Genomic DNA, 14,635 nt, shown 5'->3' on the forward strand with positions numbered 1-14,635 from the left:
AGATAAGGTTAAGCCATGGAGCTCCCCTAAAGGAATTCTGGCTGAAATCCAACTTGAACTTCTCAAACCATTACTTTAAATACACTAGCATGCATCAGAAAAGCTAGGATAGAAATTTAAAAATTAAACAAAAAGGATCAGTTCAGGTAGAAGAATTAGATACCAACAATAAATATTGGAAGAGGTGTCCTGATTTCTGCTGCAAAATGTTGATGATTTTGTTCAAACTGTGAAAGCTAACTTTACTATATGACAAATATAACAGACAGAGGAGACACAAGTGACTTCTCATCTGTGGTTCTGAAAGCTCTAAACTACTGTGGTTTTTCCTCACTTCATGTCTGGTTTGTTGTAGATGAACTGATGATTGTGAGCCATTAATAGCTCCAATATTATTACAGTGTGAGACTGTCAGCATTTGCTTTACTATTATTCCGTAAATGTTGTGATTTATACATATTTGGAACCCATTTTCTGTCCCTCTCACTTACCATATGCTCTTTTCCACTGAAAATCCTCTTGTTTGTTAATAATGAGCCGACTCCATCTATCCCTTCTTCAGTTGCCTGTTCAAGTCCGTCCTGGTAGAATTTCGTCAACCAGAATAAATGATAGCCCTTACACTCTGTCAAGAATTTGGTAATTGTGGAGTCTGGATCTCTGAACACAAATGTAAATAAAATCCATTACCATCTTTCTAATCAGTTGGCTATAATTCCTCTTAAACTGAATAACTAAATATATGTGTGAACCACATTTTCAAACACAGTCTTCAAACCTGTACAATCTGCCTGTCCCTATTCTTCAAAATTGACCATATCTGTCAAGCATGACTTACCTTCATCTTACGTGTTAGAACCTCCTCTGATCACGCTGGACATTGCTAAATTTCACTAATTAGACCTTGAAATATAAATTCTGGAGTTTCCTTACAAAGCATTCTCTTTGTCCAACTCAGTCATTCCTGGTCAGCCTCCAAACTTCATTAAGAAACGTATTGTCTCTTAGTATCTTGGAAAAATGCTTCTTTTTTCAAATATCTCCACCACAGATCACATGATTTACAACTTGGTCCTAAGTTCTAACTGCAGGTTGACATAACGAGACACTTCACCCTTCTGGAATTTCTCCCCATCATCGTGTGGAGACAGCGAAAGCATCGAACAAAGAAATGCAGATTTTCTGATGTCTGGCTCGCTAACAGGTCAGACATTAATAATACTGAGACACCAAGGAGGCCACGCTGAGTGCAGCATCGGTGAGAGGCAAGTGGGACAAAGGAAGAGGAAAAAGGTAATAGTTAAAATTCTATAAATGAGGAGATCAGGAGAATTCTTAGAAAGACATGTGCTCTGACCAGGTCATGAAGGCTAAGTGTATTGTGTGTCTAGAGACGCTGAGAGCAACACTCCATCTATAAGCATATGGTCAATGGACTTGAGCAAGTGGGGAGGAAACTCCTTCATTAAACAGAATAGCTTGTCAATGAGCATCCTATACCCCACCATTTCCTTTAATGGCCAACATCAGGGAAATTTACCATACCTTGCTCGAACTAAACCACTGTTTATGGAAGACAGTAATGTCCATCACACCCTCCCATTTTTTAACTGTATCCACATAGTTTGTGTTCAATTATAAGCTCTGGGAACCAACTCAACTCTTACTTAGCATTTATTAACAGTAAAATTCTGTCAACACTTTTCATTCTGCTGAAATAGCAATAATCAGCAACTGTTTGCATGGAGATCTTATCACACCTGATACATCACACTATCCTGAAGACCAAATGTACAGGGGAATGTCATCGCCATCAGGCTCCACTCCAAGTCATACACCTTCCCACACATTTTCCTTCCTCATTGCTGGGTCAAAATCATGGAACTTCCAACCAAACAGTTTCATCCCCAATAGCTTTATGAACTGCCTGACGCATACTAAGACCCGAGTACTTCAAAACTTCCAGTCACATCGGCTAACACTTTGACCAACAATGCAAAGTCATCATTGGTGGTGGACTGCTTTTGTTAATGGGGTTCTGGATGTCGGTTTGCTTACTGAGCTGGAAGGTTTGTTTTCAGACATTTCATCACCATACTAGGTAAGATCATCAGTGAGTCTCCGGATGAAGCATTGGTGATATGGCCTACCTTTTATTTATGTGTTTAGGTTTCCTTGGGTTGGTGATGTCATTGCATGCAAGGACAGCATGGAGGCTCAGTGGTTAACACTGCTGCTTCACATTGCCAGGGACCCAGATTCAATTCTAGCCTTAGGCGACTGTCTGTGTGGAGTTTGCACATTCTCCCCATATCTGCGTGGGTTTCTTCTGGATGCTCCGGTTTCCTCCCACAGTTCAAAGATGGGCAGGTTTGGTGAATTGGCCATGCTAAATTGCTCATTGTGTTCAGGGATGTGGAGGTTAGCTGGACAGTCAGGGGTAAATGTAGGAGAATGGGTCTGGGTGGATTACTCTTCGGAGGGTCGGTGTGGATTTGTTGGGCTGAAGGACCTGTTTCCACATTGTAGGGATTTTAAATCTAATTCTAATTTCCTGTGGTGGTGTCAGCTCCTGTGGTGATCTAATTTCCTGTTCTTTTTCTTAGGGGGTGGTAAATAGGATCCAAGTCAATGTGTTTGTTGATAGAGTTCTGATTGGAATGCCATGCTTCTAGGAATTCTTGTGCATGTCTATTTGGCTTGTCCTAGGATGGATCTGTTGTACGACATCAACTTCTCTCATGCACACACTTGATCACATTTTCCAAAAATTCTTAGAAATATGTTTGGCATGACCTCCCTCTGACAAATCTATGCTGATTATCCCAATATTAATCTTTGCCTTCCGAAAGTGGATTCTCTCCTTCAGAACATTTTCCAATAGTTTCCTACTACTGACACGAGACTCAACGGTCTGTAATTTTCAGGTTCGTCTCCACCACCCTTCTTGAAAAATGGAACCACAATAGCTGTCCTCCAATCCTCTGGCACCTCCCTGTGGCCAAAGTGGAATTAAAAACATGTCAGAGCCCCTGCAGTTTCCTGCCTTGCTCCCGCAGGAGCCGGGGACACAATTCATCTAGGTCATGGGACTTGTCTGTTTTTAAGCCTGATGGAGCCTCCAATATCTCACCATTTCCTATGTCAAACTATACAGACACTTTTCCTGAGGTCCATACCTATGCTCTCTTTTTCCAGAGTGAGATCAAACATGGTTTCTCACTTCTCCCTTTCTACACCGTCCATCTTGTTCCCTCTTCCTGTTCTGAGCTGCATGCTCTTCCACAGGTTTAGAGGCTCATTTCAGGACAAAAATGTTATGTTACACCAGGTGGTGAACCTACCTGTGTTCATTGTAACACTTTGTGAGTTGTGGGATTTTCTTCTTTGTTTACTCTTTCTGCAATCCTGGTGACAGGTGTTCCCAGATTCTGGAATAAATATGTATCAATAGCAGGGGTTGACAGAGAATATTGCAGTGAGGAAAACATTGCCTAGTTAAACAGGATAGCATTCCCTTCTTTCCTCTATCAGTAAACCATTCAAACTTATGATGAACTCTCCAGATCAGAGTTTTATTTTTATATTCATCACAGTATGTGGGCATCATCGGTGAGGCCAACATTTATTACCCAGACAGCAATTAAGAGTCAACCATATTGCTGTGGGACTGTAGTTACATATAGACCAAACCAGCTAAGTATGACAGTTCCCTTCTCTAAAGGATATCAGTGAAGCAAATGGGTCTTTCTGACAAACAATGATGTTTCATGGTCTCCATTACGACTCCTAATTTCAGGTGTTTTTTTATTGAATTCAAATACCACAAACTGCCATTGCAGCATTCAAACCCAGACACTAGGACCTTATCCGGTGCCTCTGGATTAAGAGTCGACAGTGTGGTGCTGGAAAAGCACAGTAGGTCAGGCAGCATCTGAGGAGCAGGAGAATCAATATTTCAGGCAAAACAGTCTAGTGATATTGCCACTAGGCCATCACTTCCTCACCTGTAAAACTGATAGCTGTCTCGTGAGACCCTGTTAGTCCCATTGATCTCCACAACCCGGTTCCAGATGGGGTCCCATTAGCCCACTCAAGACTGGGAGCATTCATTGACACACAGTGCAAGGTAAAGCCAGACTTATTCCTGTCACAGAATATTCTGCAGGGAATTCTAGAGACACAGTAATGTGGGGGATTATTAACTGGCTCTGAAGTGTCTGAACACCACACTCAGTTACATGAAACAACTATTCTAGAGTAATTATCAACAAATGTTGAATGGATCACCAGACATCAACTTAGGCACTGGAAATGACAATGACAATACGCTGCCCAGTCAACTCTGCACAGTCCTATCCACTCAAACCTAGGAACTGGCAAGTGGAGACAAAGTCCTGCCTTCACTTTGGACAGACCTTGGACAGTCTTTCCTGATGAAGGGCTTATGCCCGAAACATTGATTCTCCTGCTCCTCAGATGCTGCCTGATTTCTTTTCCAGCACTACACTCTCGACTCTGATCTCCATCATCTGCAGTCCTCACTTTCTCCCACTTTGGACACACCACCATTGTATTGTTGGGCACTGTCGCCATGTTAAGCAAACAAAATCCCAGACAACCAAAAAGGGCTTGTTGTGGGCCATGAGCATAGAACGATTACACTCAACTGTCATCTATAACCTGGGAGAATGTGGGATTGAAGATGCTGGAGATCAGAGACAAGAGAATGTGGTGCTGGTACAGCAGGTCAGCGAGGTCAGCGAGCATCCGAGGAGCAAGAAAATCGACATTTCAGGCATAAGCCCTTCCTTAGGAATGACTGAAAGGCTTGTGCCCAAAACGTCAATCTTCCTGCTATTGGATGCTGCCTGACCTGCTGTACTTTTCCAGCACCACACTCTCGACTACAATCAATAATCTTGCAGATCTCAGCTGTGGGGCTAATACTCATGAAAAGCTGAGACCAGGAGAGCAGGTCAGGAGTGAACAAGGTGCAGGGAGAAATAAGATACAAATCTGGTGAATATGAACCACTCAACTCTATATCAAACAACAACGCAGGTCTACACAACCCATATATGTGCATTGGCTGAGCTCTGCCTCAGTCTAATTTACTCCATTCTCTCCAGGGCCACACACTGTCTGATCTCACTGGGGATCACCATCCTCCTGAAGAGGGAAGTTCCAGATTTTCTTTTCCTCCAAAGTAGATTAGAAGAAGAGAGGAGAATCCCTGCAGGGTGGAAACAAGTCCACACCGACCCTCCGAGGAATATCCCACCGAGACCCAATCCCCTCAGCTACACATCCCTGGACATTATGGGCAACTTAGCACGGCTACTCCACCCTATCCTGCATTGCTTTGGAGTTGAAACGGGAAGCATCGGAGAAAACCCATGGGGAAAATGATCGGCGGTTGGGATCGAACCCGGGTCCCTGGCGATGCTAACCGCGCTGCGGCAGGACTTCCTAGCCCTGTCTGTGTTTATAATAATATTATAAAATGAACACGTATGCTCACGATAATCTTCTCGTAAACACTATCAGAGAACATAAATCACAATCACCCGATGAAGGAGTGTCGCTCCGAAAGCTAGTGTGCTTCCAATTAAACCTGTTGGACTATAACCTGGTGTTGTGTGGTTTTTAACTTTGTACACCGCAGTCCAACACCGGCATCTCCGAATCGCAATTCTCACGGTCTTCTCGAAATCTCCCACCGACTGCAGCAAATACGAGAACTTCCGTGTACGTCACATAGGCGGGACTCTGGTCATGACCTTTTCTGACTCGTCTACTGAGCTGCCAATCATTCAATATTAGCCAATAGAAAGTCGAGATGGATCTCGCTCGCGGATACCCATGAGTTCCAATGATACGATTGGTCATCCTTTGAAAGAAGCGGGACGGGGATTGGTTTAAAATGGCATTAAGTGAGAAAGGAGAGGCTTCCTGGAAGACGTTCTGAGGCAGAGTCACTAGGTCTAAAGCGTTTGTCCTGCATTCTCCCTACAGATACTGCCCCACCTGTTGTATTTTCCCCAGCAAGTTCTGATTTTCAGCGTCTGCAGTTCCTTGTTTGAGGTTTCAGTGAAGTCCTGAAGATGGGGTCGGGAGCTAGAGAGAGAAGAAGAAAGAGATTGACTTTGAAATGAGAAAGTGGGAGATGGAGGTTTTGAGGGTTTTTTTTTACAGCACACTGTACTCACTGTATATCCATGACTATGTTACCAAATACCAGACTAATGCCCCCATTTACAGGTTTGCTGATGACACCAACTAAAGCATCCAGGTAACTCTCCCCCTCCCGGTTGTGCCGCAGTGTTTGAAGCTCAGATTCCAGATCACCAACTCTGAGCTGGAGTTCTTCCAGCAACCAACACTTGCTGCAGATGTGGTCACTGCCATTCACAATGGGATCAGCCAGCTCCCACATCATACAGCTACAGCACATCACCTGCCCAGCCATCTCTTCTTAGTTAATTACTTTATTACTCTGTATAAATTTGAGTTAAAATACTTTCTGATACCTCTCTGCTATAGTCTTTTTCTAAAAACCAAAACCAATAAATAGATAAACCATAAAAAGTACATTTTTAACCAATCACCGATAAAGAAATAGAAAATCCTTACCTTAACAAACCAGAGTCCTTTTTTTGGTTGGGGGGGTGGGGGTTCTGTTGGGAGACACAACACGTGTAGTGTCTCGGGTTCAGCCATCACCCAGATATATTACCGGCAGTCCCCTGGTCGTCGCTCCTGCTCTTCTTGCTTATTAAGTAGGTTGGAGTGGGAGGGGGGGGTGGGTAGAGTCTCGGGTTTAGCAGCCTTGCTGATATCTATGGTCACTGCTTTCCTTCCCAACTGCCCCTCTGGTCTTCGTCACTTCTTCCGCTGCTCCCGCTCCTTCTCCGCTGCTCCTCGCACTCAAAATGGCCGTTGGCATCAAAGGGTGAGTATTTATGCTCACTGCTTTCCTTCCTGGCTACCCCTCTGGTCCCCGTCACTTCCTCTGCTGCTCCCATTCCTTCTGTGAAAGAGAAAAACACTGCTGCCCGCTACCGGTAAGTAATTTTAATAAAAACTGTCTTACCTTATCTGCAGTCTTCCGAGTTCGTCCTACCGCCGCTGCTGCCTCCCCTCAAAATGAGTTTGTTGTCAGGAAACAGATCAAACCTCCAATTCCAAATAGACAATCTGATACTGGGAATGACAATGAGTGCTTGGAACAGATTTGCTGCTGGCATGTCATGTTTAACAATACTGATACAGCTTTCTGAAACAAAGCTATGTATAGCATCAAGCAGATGACGTAGACAAGTTATTACAAGGTGCTTGACAATGTGTTTAACAGAAAACTTCAAACATTTGTTATAAAATGGAACAAAACAGTACAGATAGAAATTTGATAATCTGCCTACTTAGTCCCATTTGTATTGGCAGATGCAAACACAACACTCACTCAATTCTTGAAGTGTGATGATTACCAACTGCTCAAGTTGTCAAAGTTTCACCGGGACAGATTGGAACATGCGATTGAAGAAGGGGTGGATGAAGGCAGCTTATTGTTAACATACAAGATGATTTTCAATGGAGAAGAAGATCAGGTAAGTGCAAGAGCCACATAATGAATTTGTCTTCAGAACAGCTCAATTAATTGACATTATATTAACATAGACTGTCATAGAACAATAAAAGATGATACAGGACTTAAATAAATAAAGCTAAAAATATTGTGAATCTGAAACATAATACAAGGAGCGATTTGCAGACAAGTAACATGACAGACTGAAGAGTAACTTGAATTAATTTAACCAATTGCAAGAAGATAAAATGATCCTTTTTTCATTCAAGAGATTTGGGTGTCGCTGGATGGGGCAGCATTTATTGCTCTGCCTATAGTTGCCCACTTTGAGAAGGTGGTGGTGAGCTACCTTCTCAAGCAGGGGGCAGTCCAGGTGTTGCAGTTGACCCGCAATGCCCTGAGGGAGGGATAAAGAAGTCATGGGTTTGGAAGGTGCTGTCTGTGGATCTTTGAGTAATTTCTGCAGTATACCATATGGATGGTACACTGCTGCTACAGTACATTGGTAGTGGAGGGAGTGGATGCTTGTGGATGTGGTGCCAGTCCAGAGGGGGCTGTTTTATCCTGGATGATGTCAAGCTTCTTGAGTGTTGTTGGAGCTGCGGCCATCCAAGACAAGCATGGAGTATCCCATCACACTCCTGACGTGTGCCTTGTAAATGGTGGATAGGCTTTGGGGAGTCAAGAAGTGAGATACTTGCTGAAGTATTCTAAGCCTGTGACTTGTTTTTGTAGCCACTGTGTTTACGTGGTGAATCCAGTTCAGTTCTAGTCAACATTGACAGAAAGTAGATAATAAGCAATAATAAGTGATGGTAACCTCATGGAATGTCCAGGGGTGGTGATTAGTTGTCTCTTATTGAATATGGTCATTGCCTCTGGCATTTGCGTGGCACAAATTTTACTTGCCACTTCTCAGTCCAAGCCTGGACATTGTCCAGGTCTTGTTGCATTTGGACACAGACTGCTTCAGTATCTTATGATAGAGGGAAGGTCATTAATAAAGTAGCTGAAGATGGTTAGGTGTAGGACACACTCCTGACGAACTCCTACAAATGTCCTGGTGCTGAGATGACTGACCTCCAACAACCACAGCCATCTTTCTATGTACCAGGTGAGAGTCCAACCAGAGGAGAGTTTGCTCCTGATACCCATTGATTCCAGTTTTGCCAGGGCTCCTTGATGCCGCATTTGTTTGAATGTGGCCTTAGCGTCAAGGGCTGTCACTCTCCCCTTAGGAAATTGATGCGATGCTAATTGGCCAGGTTGGATTTATCCTGCTTTTGATGTGCCGAATATATCCCTTTGAAGAAGAAGGACTCTCGGAATGGGTTAAATTAACCATGGGTAACTAGGGAAGTTAAGGATAGCCTCACATGACCTGAAAGCACATGGTATGGATGTGAGATTGATATAGCATGGTTTGTACAGCAACAACTCCGTCTTGTTGACTGAAGACTGCTGACAGGAATGGCAAGCTTCCTGCTTTTGTGTCCGTGCTAAAGGCAAGTTAATGCAGGGATGCTGTGAGAGTGCAGGTCAGCACAAAGTGAGGGAGCAGCCCTATGATGCACCCTCATCCAAGCCAAAAGTTGGATGTCTGTTCCAGTGAGCAAAGTGCCCTTGCAGCAGCACTATATTGAATAGGGGATGTTGTGCTCCAAACTACAGCATTATGGTGCAGAGGCACACATAGTGGAGTGGTGATGTGCCATGATCATGCAATGAGACTGATAAATAGTCATAGAGTCACAGAGATATACAGCATGGAAACAGATCCTTCGGTCAAACTCGTCCATGCCAACTAGCTATCCTAACCTAATCTAGCCCCATTTGCCAGCATTTGGCCCATATCCCTATAAACCCTTCCTATTCATATACCCATCCAGATGCCTTTTAAATGTTGTTATTATACCAATCGCCACCACTTCCTCTGGCAGTTCATTCCATACACGCACCACTGTCTGCATGAAAATGTTTTTCCTTCGGTCTCTTTTGTATCTTTGTCCATTCATCCTAAACCGATGCCCTCTACCTCTGGACTCCCACACTAGGGAAAATACTTTGTCTATTTATCCTATCCATACCTGTCATGATTTTATAAAGTTCTGGAAGGTGACCTCTCAGCCTTCAATGCTCCAGGGGACACAGCCACAGTCTGTTCAGCCTCTCCCTATAGCTCAAACCCAGCAACCCTAGTAACATTCATGTAAATCTTTTTTGAGCCCTTTTCTAGTTTCACAACATCCTTCTGATAGGAAGACCAGAATTGTGATTAGGCAGTAATGAGGGTGATAATAAACAATTTTCCATGTTAGTATGCATTGCACCACCAGAACTATGTCGGACAATGCATCTATTATTCTAAATGTTAAGGAAGGGTTCATCTAACTTCAAGTGAGATTTTCCCAGATTTCTCGTACTTGTCTTATGTGGCTAATCTTTCATAAAGTGATATTGCACTGTGTATGCACATCCATCTCTAACCTTAACCGTCAAGCTACTCACAATCCCAATCCTGACCCTAACCCTACTCCTAATCCCAATCCCAATCCTGACCCTAAAACAAACCCTTACCCTATTCCTCATCCTAAACCAAACTCTAATCCTCTTCTACCCTGTAATCCAAATATTGACCCTAAAACAAACCTTAACCCTCACCCTAAACCAAACTCTAACCTTACCCCCAATCCTCATGTTGACGCTAAAACAAACCCTAACCCTAATCCTACCCCCAATCCTAATACTGACCCTAAAACAATCCCTAACTGTAATCCTGACCCTACTCCCTAATCCTCACCCTGTCCCTAAAACAAATCTTAACCCTGATCCTGATCCTAAACCAAACTCTAACCTTAATCCCAGCCCCTAATTCTAATCCTAACCCTAAAACAAACTATAACCCTAACCCTACCCCATAATCTAACCAAAATTCTAACTCTGACTCCAAGACGACGCCAATCCTAACTCTGACCCTGGCCTTGGCTGTGAACAAAACCCTAACACCAATCCTAATTTTAACTTTAACACTAAGATTCCTCCTTGTGTTTCCATAGAAATTACTTGCATGTGTCGTTGACTGACTGTTCATCTCTTTACTCGCATCCCTTGTCCTTCATAAGAACTTAATGCATGGTGCTGGGTGCCTTCCAAGAAAGGGAGCAAGGGCAACAAAACGCTGCTTTGTGGTTCTGTCTGGAGCTCAATAAGTCATTTGATATGTTTAATGACACGTGTTATGACTCTTACTTTAATAACATGCAAAATACGAAAGCTGTTGGAGGTAGAAATGGCTTTCATGGGACTAATTTCAAGAGACAGATCATAATACTCCAAAAGGCCAATCATCTAATATGACCTCTTCTTTAACAAATTCCTTTTTAAACTTTACTTTTTGACTTGTCCGCAGAGAACAACTCTCCTGTCCCACAGCTTGATACTACTTCTCCCCCAGTGCCTACTGCCCTCAGGCCTCCTTCAATTTCTTTCAGTCTTGGCCTACATCAGAGCAGTGTGGCCTGCTGCCCTAGCTGTGTGCGTTACCTTAGAACGTGCTTATCTGAATGCAGTGCCATTCCTGGCAATGTGACAAGATCTTGGGGACTGTGCTAGATATAGGCTCCGGCTTATATTTCAAGTTGAGTCGTGATACTAAGCTACAGGTTTGAAATAACTGCTCAGATGCCTCTATCCCTATGCCTCTCACACTCTATCCCATCACCACCTCACCTTTATTTCCTTGTGCATAGCTGTGGCCAACCAGCTTGGAGTCAGTCAACCAAACTGAGAAAATTCTAACCTCCTGGTTATCTTTGCTTTTGTTCAAAAATCCACATAAAGTCACAATGTCACAGACACAACACATACGGCAAAGACAGTAATATGGAATGTCTTATAAAAAGACATCTCAGTTTACGATGGTGCAAACGTGACATATGGCAAAATAAATAAATCTGTGTAAAAGCACATCGTACTTTAAACAGTAAGTTCAGAGTTCACATACAATTAGTGTCTCAGACATGACCAGTGGCAAAGTCACTATGCATCAGACAATTTGTTGAAGGGTAGAGGCATTGACATATAAGATTTGTTTCTATACAATGTTATATCAAGCAAATAAATACACATTCTGTAGGGTTACGGGCCAGTTTATACACAGGCCAGGCTACTGTCAAGATAGCTATACATGTCACAGAGCCATGGTACACACACAAGACACAGTCTGAATACAAGGGCAAGTCCACACACTAAAGCGGAATCCATACTTGAAGGCGCAGTCCACACACGAAGGCAGAGTCCACACACGGAGCTGTGGTCTACCCACAAGGATACAATCCACTGGAAAGGCATGACAAACGCTCTGGCTCTGGCTCTCGCGCGCTCGCTCTCTCTGGCGCGCTCTCTCTCGCGCGCGCTCTCGCTCGCTCTCTCATACTCCATGTACTAGGAGTTATTCCAGAACCCACATGCTGAAACAGCAGTGCAGAGGCCAAGTCCCTGTCATTAAGAAATGAGATAACAAAAATCCAGAGAAAGTATATTCCTGTCAGGGTGAAAGGGAAGGCTGGTAGGTACAGGGAATGCTCGATGACTAAAGAAATTGAGGGTTTGGTTAAGAAAAAGAAGGAAGCATATGTCAGGTATAGATAGGATAGATCGAGTGAATCCTTAGAGTATAAAGAAAGTAGGAGTACACTTGAGGGAAATCAGGTGGGCGAAACAGGGACATGAGATAGCTTTGGCAAATAGAATTAAGGAGAATCCAAAGGGTTTTTACAAATCTATTAAGGACAAAAGGGTAACTAGGGAGAGAATTCCTGAAGAAGGGCATGTGCCCGAAACGTCGAATCTTCTGTTCCCTAGATGCTGCCTGACCTGCTGTGCTGTTCCAGCAATAAAGTTTCAGCTTTGATCTCCAGCGTCTGCACACCTCACTTTCTCCCCTCAAAGATCAGCAAGGTGCCCTTTGTGTGGAGCCACAGAAAATTGGGGGGATACTAAATGAATATTTTGCATCAGTATTTACTGTGGAAAAGGATACGGAAGATATAGACTGTAGGGAAATAGATGGTGACATCTTGCAAAATGTCCAGATTACAGAGGAGGAAGTGCTGGATGTCTTGAAACGGTTAAAAGTGGATAAATCCCCAGGACCTGTTCAGGTGTACCCGAGAACTCGGTGGGAAGCTAGAGAAGTAATTGCTGGGCCTCTTGCTGAGATATTTGTATCATCAATAGTCACAGGTGAGGTGCTGGAAGACTGGGGGTTGGCAAACATGGTACCACTATTTAAGAAGGGCGGTAAAGACAAGCTAGGACAAATGTTCGGCACGACATCGTGGGCCGAAGGGCCTGTTCTGTGCTGTATTGTTCTATGTTCTAAGCCAGGGAACTATAGACCAGTGAGCCTGACCTCCGTGGTGGACAAGTTGTTGGTGGGAATCCTGAGGGACAGGATGTACATGTATTTGGAAAGGAAAGGACTGATTTGGGATAGTCAACATGGCTTTGTGCGTGGGAAATCATGTATCACAAACTTGATTTAGTGTTTTGAAGAAGTAACAAAGAAGATTGATGAGGGCAGAGCAGTAGATGTGATCTATATGGACTTCAATAAGGCATTCGACAAGGTTCCCCATGGGAGACTGATTAGCAAGGTTAGATCTGATGGAATACAGGGAGAACTAACCATTTGGATACAGAACTGGCTCAAAGGTAGAAGACAGAGGGTGATGGTGGAGCGTTGTTTTTCAGACTGGAGGCCTGTTACCAAGTGAGTGCCACAAGGATAGGTGCTCGCATCCAAAACATAAATGATTTGGATGCGAGCATAAGAGGTACAGTTAGTAAGTTTGCAGATGACACCAAAATTGGAGGTGTAGTGGACAGCGAAGAGGGTTACCTCCGACTACAACAGGATCTGGAGCAGATGGGCCAATGGGCTGAGAAGTGGCAGATGGAGATTAATTCAGATAAATGCGAGGTGCTGCAATTTGGGAAAGCAAATCTTAGCTGGACTTATACACTTCATGGCAATGTCCTACGGAGTGTTGCTGAACAAAGAGACCTTGTAGTGTAGCTTCATAGCTCCTTGAAAGTGGAGTCACAGGTAGACAGGATAGTGAAGAAGGCGTTTGGTACGCTTTCCTTTATTGGTCAGAGTATTGATACAGTCGTTGGGAAGTCATGTTGCAGCTGTACAGGACATTGGTTAGGCCATTGTTGCAATATTGTGTGCTGTTCTTCTCTCCTTCCTAGCGGAAAGATGTTGTGAAACTTGAAAGGGTTCAGAAAATATTTACAAGGATGTTGCCAGGGTTGGAGGATCTGAACTACCGGGAGAGGCTGAACAGGCTGGGGCTGTTTTCCCTGGAGCGTTGGAGGCTGAGGGGTGACCTTAATAGAGTATTACAAAATTGAGGGGCATGGATAGGATAAATAGATAGTCTTTTCCCTGGGGTCGGGGAGTCCAGAACTAGAGGGCATAGGTTTAGGGTGAGAGGGGAAAAATATAAAAGAGACCTAAGTGTCAAGTTTTTCTCACACAGGGTGGTGCATGTATGGAATGAGCTCCCAGAGGAAGTGGTGGAGGCTGGTACAATTTCAACATTTAAGAGGCATTTGGATTGGTATATGAAAAGGAAGGGTTTGGAGGGATATGGACTGGGTGCTGGCAGGTGGGACTAGATTGGGTTGGGATATCTGGTCAGCATGGACAGGTTGGACTGAAGAGTCTGTTTCCAAACTGCACATCTCTGAATCTATGACTCTAAGTCATCCTTCAGTTCACTAGCTCACACAGTACACTGGTTGTGGCCAGCCAGCTTAGAGTCAGTCCATCGAATTGAGGAGATTGTAATCTCCTGGTGAAGTTAGTCCACGTCGACTTTCCTTGTTAGCTCAGGTTAACAACCCTAATCAAGAATGTGATAGTCAAAGAGGTCAAACTGGTTCCAATCACTACAAGGTTACAATTGTCTATGTCTGTACACAAAGTGAGCCGGTCTTAAACGTTTGGTAGACTGAACTCTTAGAAAAAATCTGCAT

This window comes from Chiloscyllium plagiosum, unplaced genomic scaffold (genome assembly GCF_037043375.1).
Source record: "Chiloscyllium plagiosum isolate Xiang-an unplaced genomic scaffold, Cpla_swu_hap1 HiC_scaffold_40, whole genome shotgun sequence".
NCBI lineage: Eukaryota > Metazoa > Chordata > Chondrichthyes > Orectolobiformes > Hemiscylliidae > Chiloscyllium > Chiloscyllium plagiosum.